The following is an 8,743-nucleotide window of genomic DNA, read 5'->3' as shown; positions in this document are numbered from 1 at the left end:
TCATTGATTGTCTGGAGGTCACATCGATCATGTTTGGCATGTCAGTATGCCATCTCTCTTCTACACTATTGCTATGCAGTTGGGAAAGACATAAATGTTTCCATTTGGAAGACTGAAAAGTTATCTTTTTTGACAAATCAGATCATTAGGAGACGGTAATGCACCCGAAATCCCAGCTTGCGGAGCGGTGGTGCCGTCTGCAGCAAAGCCCATGATTTTGCGTCCCCAGTCAAATGCTTTTCAGTCAAAGCAAATTCACACGTTCCTCTCCACAGAGCTCGCTCCCACAGCCAAGTTTTAATTGAAAAAATCTAACTCTAACCCTTGGATTTCCAGCGTTCAGAAATCACTCAGTAGACAAAAACAGACCCTTTGGCCTACATAGACAGAGAGAGTGAGAGTCTGGTGAACGTGTTTGGTGTGCAAGTGCAGATTGCAAAGCTCTGGGTGTAGGTCGATAAGGTAATGCATGCTCTCGTCCTCATCTCTCCCTCCTTTCACTCTCCCTATGGGGTGGGGAGCTATAAATTAAAGTGGGGAATTACTGCTAACCGTTGGAATAAATTAAAGAGCTTTTGCATCTGTAAACACAGTCTGACTGAATAATTACTGCACACTCCCACTGAGAGACAGAGCTGGAGTGAGAGAGGGTTAGAGAGAGAGTGAGAGAGAGAGAGAGAGAGAGAGAGAGAGAGAGACAGACAGACAGACAGAAAGGGAGGGATTGGGTGAGAAAGAGAGGGATGAGGAAAGACCGAGAGACTGAGGGAGTGCAATAAATAGAGAGTTTCTTTTAGGTTTAACTCTCCTTTATTAAACCACTGCCTTACAGTCTCACATCCCTTCACCAATAAAACATCCCAATTCCCCACACTCAAAGCCTACATACTCACAAACAAATACTGCCCTCTCTGCCACACTTTAAAAAACATCTGCCCATCACCACCGATTTCACACAACAGTCCCCCCACCTGATTGGATATTAAAACCATATCCGATTTTAATACCACCTGCCACCAAACTTCTACAGAGTCAGTTGAACCCACTATAATGGCCATCTTAGCTGAACCAAGCGAGAAATTTAACAGACAAGCCTTGTGCTTTTCTTTAACCTTTTCCCTGGGACCACTAATGAAAAAATCATGAGAGAAAACCTCCCTCAACCTTCCACACTTTTCCCTCAAGCCGCCCAAGAGCCCCCTTAACCTCTCGCAATATACAAACAAATGGTCAACTGTCTCATCCACCCCTAAAAACGACATTCCATCCCTACCGATTCAGGTGTCCCATGTGTCTGTTTCTAGCTACAGCCTTGTAAGCGAGCCTTCATTGTAAATTGTTGGAGGTTTATAAAACAACCTCCAACCACCTCTTGGCAAGTATTCTGGCCCAAACACTTTTGACCACCTCCATTTATTCACCCTTCTCAGCACAGACTGGTGATTGACCTTCAAGCACACCATGTGCAGAGACCTCTCTGTACATGCCTGCAAAGGCCTCCATTCTGGTGTGTCGAAGAAAACAATACCATCCCTATGTTCTTCCCGAGAGAGAGAGAGTGAAAGTGAGAGATAGAGAGAGTGAGAGCGTGTTCGTAAAGACTGAGAGAGAGAGAGAGAGAGAGAGAGAGAGAGAGGTGTGAATGACTGGGAGAGAGGGAGAGAGAGGACTGGTGGCGGAGAGGGAAATTATGAAAGACATGCATTTGGACATACTGGGCCCTATCTTGCCGATCAGAAACGCAAGTAGGACGGCGCCAAGCGCAAGTAGCTGTGTGGGCGGCTCTATGGCGCAGTTGCTATTTTAACGGCGGAAAAAACACACTTGCGTCCAGCGCAAGTGTCAAAAGGGTTGGTCCAAAGGAGGTTACTCAGCCATAGGTGTGGTTTGGGCGTAATATGCAATAAACCAATCGGAGCGTCATTTCACATTCCCTTTAAGAGCGAGAAGCGCATAGTCCATAGCGGCTTGTTATTTTGATGGCGGAATTACCTGGTGGAAGACCGGAGAAGTTCACAGCCGAGGAGACCGACGTGAGATTTACACCAATTTTTTGGCAAGCCATATATAATTACAAGGAAAATAAAGTATTTACCACTTGAGGAAATCATTGTGAAATCCATATCCAAGATATTTTAAAAATAAGCATACATGTAGCCTACACATTGACCCAAATGATTCAGGTTAATTGAAGCTGCGTGACATTTGATTTATTGTATGGCTTTGTAGAAAGCCGGGAGATAGATATATATGGGGATGCGAGAAACCCTCCAAAAGTAAGCATGTCAAGATATTGCCGTGATTGTTTCTGCAACGGGGCACCCGAAAACGTTGCCGAAAACGCTATAATGACGTCCGGAGACGTGGGACATCCAAGCTGGAAGGTAACACACGTTCTCGTGCCTTCACGGGAGGTGGATCTGCCTCGACCCACGATCTGACGGCAGCAGAGGACATCGCCACGTCTACCCTCACGCCTGAGAGCGTGCAGGGATTTGGGGGCATGGAAATCGGCACCCAAGCCAGTGCACCAGCTGACCAAACCCAAGGTACATAAATAAAGTCCACATACACAGAGATGAGTTTACAAGATTTATAATAATACTGGCATTAAATAAATGCAACAAAGCCATACAATAAATCAAATGTCACGCAGCTTCAATTAACCTGAATCATTTGGGTCAATTGTGTACGCTAGATGTATGCCTAGTTTTTAAATGTCTTGGATACGGATATCACAATGATTTCCTCATGTGGTAAATACTTTATTTTCCTTGTAATTATATATGGCTTGCCAAACAATTGGTGTAAATCTCTCGTGAAGACGACAGAAGTAAAGTGTAGCCTACAGGTCCTATACTGTGCGGGCAAGCACATGCGCCCTTAAAATAGCGTTCTGAATACGCGTTACAGACTTTAGACATTGCGCCTCACATTAGACCAGCTTTTTTTTGGTCAATGGCGCACGGCGCACGGCGTTGTTTTGAAAACTGCAAAATACCACTTGCGCCAGAGAAACGCCTTCTCTGTTCCGCCCCCGCCCATGTCGGCGCAAGTTCATTTCGAAGCGGACCTCTGGAGGGAAAATCGCGCTGTGCGCCGGGTGCAAGATAGGAATGATACTTGCGTCGGTGACAATGTCACTTGCGCTGGGTGCAAGATAGGGCCCACTATGTGTTAGGGATGTCTTCTTGTCAATGTGGACCAACCCTGTGGTTTATTAGCTCCTCACACCTGTGTGAAGCGTGTAAAACAGTGTGCCGTGATGTTATTGGGCTCGGTCGACGTGTCTAAATCTACAGACATCAGGGTGAGCGTGTTTTATCTCATTCTGATTGCCCATCAGGCGTGAGAATAATTCGTCATTCCCGTAACTGCCATATTATGGAGCACAGTGCCAATGTGCACTTTAAAATGCCATTACTGTTGCATCACAATGCCATTAATCAGAGCCAAGAGTCCTTGGAATCTAGTTTATCTGTAAAGCTGATGTACATAAGAGCATTGAAGTTTGACTTTGAAAATATCATGTATTACTAAGAGTATAACTTTTGCAATGAAAAGAGTTTTTAACCAGAAACACACTGAGATTCATCATTTAGTCAAGTCTGTGTCAATACTGAGAGATTCTTTGAGTTTGCGAAATGAAAGGGGTTTAGATCTCAAATGCAGTTTGCTGGTTAAACATTATAATGAAGAGTGTGGCATTAAAATAGATCACAGGAATTACTCTGCACTATTTTTATAAGTGTCATTAATCAGCTATGTGAATCTGAACTGAAAATAAATTCTCTGAGCCACGACGTCTGATCGGCTACTGCGGACTGCGATATTAAAATATTGTTCCTCAGTTGCGACGAATTTTTCAATTTTGCATGAACTCAAAGAGGTCACGAGAGAAATGTAACATTATGTCCCTGATTTTTTTATTTCTTCTTGCCTTTCCCTGAGAAACAGACTTCAATGGCTTCGACTCAAATCACGGATAAGCTAAACAGGCTTCATCGCTCTCAATCAGTCATTCGCCACAAGCTTGATGGAACAAAGAAACCCCCACGGTCCTCTCCGTGCCAATCAAAGGCTCCGCCGCCTTGACTGACGGTGCGGAGTGATACGGCGGGGCTGATTGGAGCCGTGGCGACAGCCCGGGTAAGAGACATGATGTGGAGGGGTTGGGGTCGACACATGCTAATGAGGGCCAGCGTGGAGTATGGACCTGCATGGGGATGGACAGATAGCAACGGCAGCCGCCACCACAGAGGGAGGGAGAGAGAGAGAGAGAGGGAGAAAGAGAGAGAGAGAGAGGGGGGGGGGAGAGAGGGAGGGATAGAGAGAGAGAGGGAGAGAGAGAGAGGGAGGGAGAGGGAGAGAGAGAGAAAGAGAGAGAGAGGGAAAGAGAGGGAAAGAGAGAGAGAGAAGGTGGGCTAGGAAGATTACATTTGAGAACATGGACAGAGAAAATGTGCCTTTGGAGAAGATGAGAGAGAGATTGTGAGTGATAATGAAGGAGAGTGAAGGAGGTTTGGGGCCAGAGATAGGTGGTCAATAATAAGAGTCAATAGAAGAGAGAGAGGAGAGAGAGAGAGAGAGAGAGAGAGAGAGAGAGAGAGAGAGAGAGAGAGAGAGAGAGAAAGATGTGGGCACAGCAACAGAGTTGTCATACTACTTGTCTCATCAGCGCTCACTTGATGGAGAGGATGTGCACAGGGTAACGCGGTGAGTCAGAGACAGACAGGAGTGAGTGTGAGAGAGAGAGAGAGAGAGAGAGAGAGAGAGAGAGAGAAGAGAAGAAAGATAGGGCTTGGCCTCAGGGACCATCATCCTGCCAGTGCCCCAGCCCACACCTCTTTAAGCGGCGACTAGCTTGTTAGCAGGTGTGAACAGGCCCTGAGCTAATATCCATCCCAAGGCAGGTGGCGTGCACGAGTCGCGAGACGGTTCACACAGCGGGGTAGAAAACGTGGACAGTCCCTGCTGACTCCATCATGCACACTCCATTCTTCATTCCACAGGCAATTGCAAATGAAGTAAAACCATTAATATTCAGGGTACAGGGCTGAAAAGTTCATGCTGTAGACCCTGTGATATTTTTCACAGTTGCATTCTTATTCGTTCACACAGCAGATGTTTTCTTTCTTAATTTTATGGCTCTGGGCATTCCCAAAGCGACATACAGTCCAGTGAACTCATACATTTGTTTCGCAGCGCACACATCCTCAGGGGACTTGACACACTAGGCATATGGTGTGCTAATGTTTATGTATATGTTTATTTGGCTTCAAAACTGATCAAAATCTCAGTCACAACGTGACTAACAAACAAAATACCCGATGGGGCGCTGCTAATACAAGCCAGCCATTTTGAAAAGCTGGTGAATGATACCTTCTGACAGCTTAATGCTTGAGCTTCAGATCGGTCATCCAACTTCCCAGTGGTTAGGATGTGTTTTTGGAGCCATTGGTCTGAAGTAATTATTGCACATCTGTTTCCCAGGTAGACAGTCCCTGGATAGGAGAGAGGCTCATTAATATCAATCTCATTACAATACACCACAGACAGCTGTGGGTACTTGGGCAATTACACAGTTGTGCAGTCCATCATGAGATGGATTCAGTGAAGGAGAAGCCCAAGCAAAATGCTCTCTTATTGTACACTGCAGGTTATAGAGGCGATGGATAGACAAGCTGACCCGAGTATGGACTCTCTTTTCATCTTTCTCCATCTCTCTCTCTGTCTCTCTCTCTCTCACACACACACACACACACACACACACACACACACACACACACACACCCCCCCCCCCACACACACACACATACAAACACAACACACAAATAAAATTGAATTTAAGCAACTTTTATCCTCAGAGGTTTAATTGTAAGGTCCTTTGGCTCTGGAATTGCCCATCCTTCATTTCTTGCTGACTTCTCTCTCTCTCTTTCTCTCTCTCCCTCTCTCTTTCTCCCTCCCTCCTTCTCTTGCTCCATCAGTTACAGTCTATATCTTCTTCCTCTCTGGGTCCCTCAATAATTAACACCAAGGTTCTCTGCTTGTCTAGTCTCAGCAAAGCCCAGGAGAGCCATGGTAAGAGAGATGGATACACTCATACAGTGAAGGAAAGGAGAGCAGAGTGAAAGTGAGAGAGAGAGAGAGAGAGAGAGAGAGAGAGAGAGAGGGACGGCAAAGACATTGATGAGGATGAGAGGTGAAAAGAAAGACAACCTGTATAATTCAAGTTCTTATTCATTCATAATTCACTAATTTCATCACTATGGGCTGTGTGTCTGAGATGTTCTGCAAAACAAATCCACAAACCATTTGTCAATTTCTTTCGTAGTCATTTACACCCCCGTGAAAGCGTACGGCGAAACAGCCAACGTGTGTGGCGCTGACTCGCTAAGTGCTTCATCTGACAACATACTCCAACACATTTCAGTCAGACAGAGTGCAAGCCTTGCCACGAGAGGATTGCCATCCGTCTTGCGTAACCTTGCGATAGGACCCGCACACTGCGGCATGTACACCTCAGGAAGCCTTCCCCCTCACCATTAGGGGAGTACTCATCCTGATCACTTCAGGACTTCATCACTTCCTCCCCTGGAAGACCGAGTAGTTTGGCCAGAAAGACAGAGAAATGCATTTGCATCCCATCGCGTTCCTCACAGAACAGCAGAGACATGCAGAACCAGGTCGCAGCACTGCATACAGCCCTAGCTTTAAGTTCTAAGTCGAAGGTCATTCTCAAACATATTTGCTACTTTGAGTCAATCATCCTCCATCAAGCCATTCATCTACTTTTTCAGATGCTCTGTCACTACCCTGTAAGCAAAATGACGTCCCCTCGACGTCCTGTAATGGTCTCTCTGAACGTTCTAAAAACGTAAATGTGTATGGTTCCCTTGACAACTTTAGGACGTTTTGCACGACGTTCCAAGACCGTCCCGAGGACGTTGCGGTGACAATTGGGAAACGTTTTCTATAGGTCCTGGGGACGTTCTGCAGGACGTTGCAAGAACGTCCCTAGGACATTGCAGTGACGTCTGGAAAACGTGTTTCTATAGGTCCTGGGGATGTTCTGCAGGAAGTTGCAAGAACATCCTGAGGGCATTGTGGTGACTTCTGGAAACCTTGTTTTTGACGTCCTGGGGACGTTATTCAAGGACGCACCGTGGACGTAGCAGGCACGGTGTTTTTGCTGAGCTAAATGAAAAAAAAAATAATAATAGATCGCGGAGCCGTCATTTCGCTTACATGGCTCACACACACACAAGTTCAAGTTTATTTATATAGCACATTTCATATGATATACATAGACACACTCAGAGATACAAACGCGCTTTCAAACTTGATTGCGAGGCATGGGAATTGAACCGTAAACCTTCCTATTACTAAACCACGTCGCTACCACTTCACTACCATTGTCTGATTCTTATTTTGTCACTTTAACACCTATATCAGAGTGTGAGACAGCCAACAAACTTAGTCATTTTGTCCGAGGGTTTGAGAAAAAGCATATTGTAGCGATCTCAGTCACTACGCATTGAGGGTTTTCCATAATGATTCCTTTTTTAATTCACATCCATGGCACGGACGTGCGGGCAGGGAGGCAGAATAACTAGCCAAACTAAGAATGATGAAATAAAATAAATATGAATGCTTCTCTACTGATCTGTGCTATAAATGTAATGTCTGCATGATTCCAATACAATGCATAGCCTACATAGGAAGGTCTATAAAGTCTAGCGTTAACATTGAGCTTTCCACAGGCCTTCAAAGATGCTGCAACAGAAAGCTCACCGGTCAAATTGTCTGGTTGGAATTTCTTAAACATCCCGTCTCGCAAACACAATCTGGATTTGACAACAATCCAAATATTTAGGCCTATAAAGCAAACGTGCACAGCCCATATTATGTTTTAAAGGAACAGGCTAATCTGCCGTTAGAAAGTTATTTAACAACACGCATATGTTGCATTATACTGTCTATGCCCGTACGTGAGCGCGCCGGAGCCACCAGAGCTCGCACTCGCAGCATATTGAAAATTGGAGCTGTGAACTTAGTTAAAAATATTTAATTATGAACAATGAACTGAACTAGTTCATGTAGAAATTTAACTTTCCAAAAACTGAATACCTGAAGCCCTAGATGTTCGAACAGCTTCACCAGAGAAAAGTCCGAAATGTCGGGCGTTTATGTCGTTATGGAGTGACAAGTTCTAAGGTGCGAGGATATTGATAGTCACAGTAAAATGTTCTGTTAGCACTGTGAAAAGGCTACGCAAAGGATTCACAAGAGGGTCGAATAATTTTAGAATCTCTGCTCTCATTGAACAGAGCAATGACCATGTTGAGGCGCTCATTTTAACGCCACAGCAGGTTGCGATTAAAGGCCACTTATTGACGCGCATCAGACATTAATGTTTTTGTTTCCCATTGTAAACTTAGGAAAATAAACATGTTGCATTCTAAACTACCTGATTATGTTATTATTTAAGCTGTGCAGGCCGTCAGTTTTCTTCAATAGGCTAATTTAGAAGCAGAAATAGATATTTGGCCGGCTTATCATTAAAATGTCTCGCAAATGAAAAACATTTTTCTCTAGCGGAACCTCTGGTTCAGAGAGGACCATCAGAGGACGTCAAGGGGACGTTTTGGAATGACCGAATGCGAACATCCCGCAGAGGACCACAGGTAAAGGTTACGGGGACGTTTTTAAAGGATGTCCTGGGGACGTATGCTGAGAG

The sequence above is a fragment of the Sprattus sprattus genome, assembly GCF_963457725.1.
Source record: "Sprattus sprattus genome assembly, chromosome: 1".
NCBI lineage: Eukaryota > Metazoa > Chordata > Actinopteri > Clupeiformes > Clupeidae > Sprattus > Sprattus sprattus.
Note: the sequence above shows the minus strand (reverse complement) of the source record.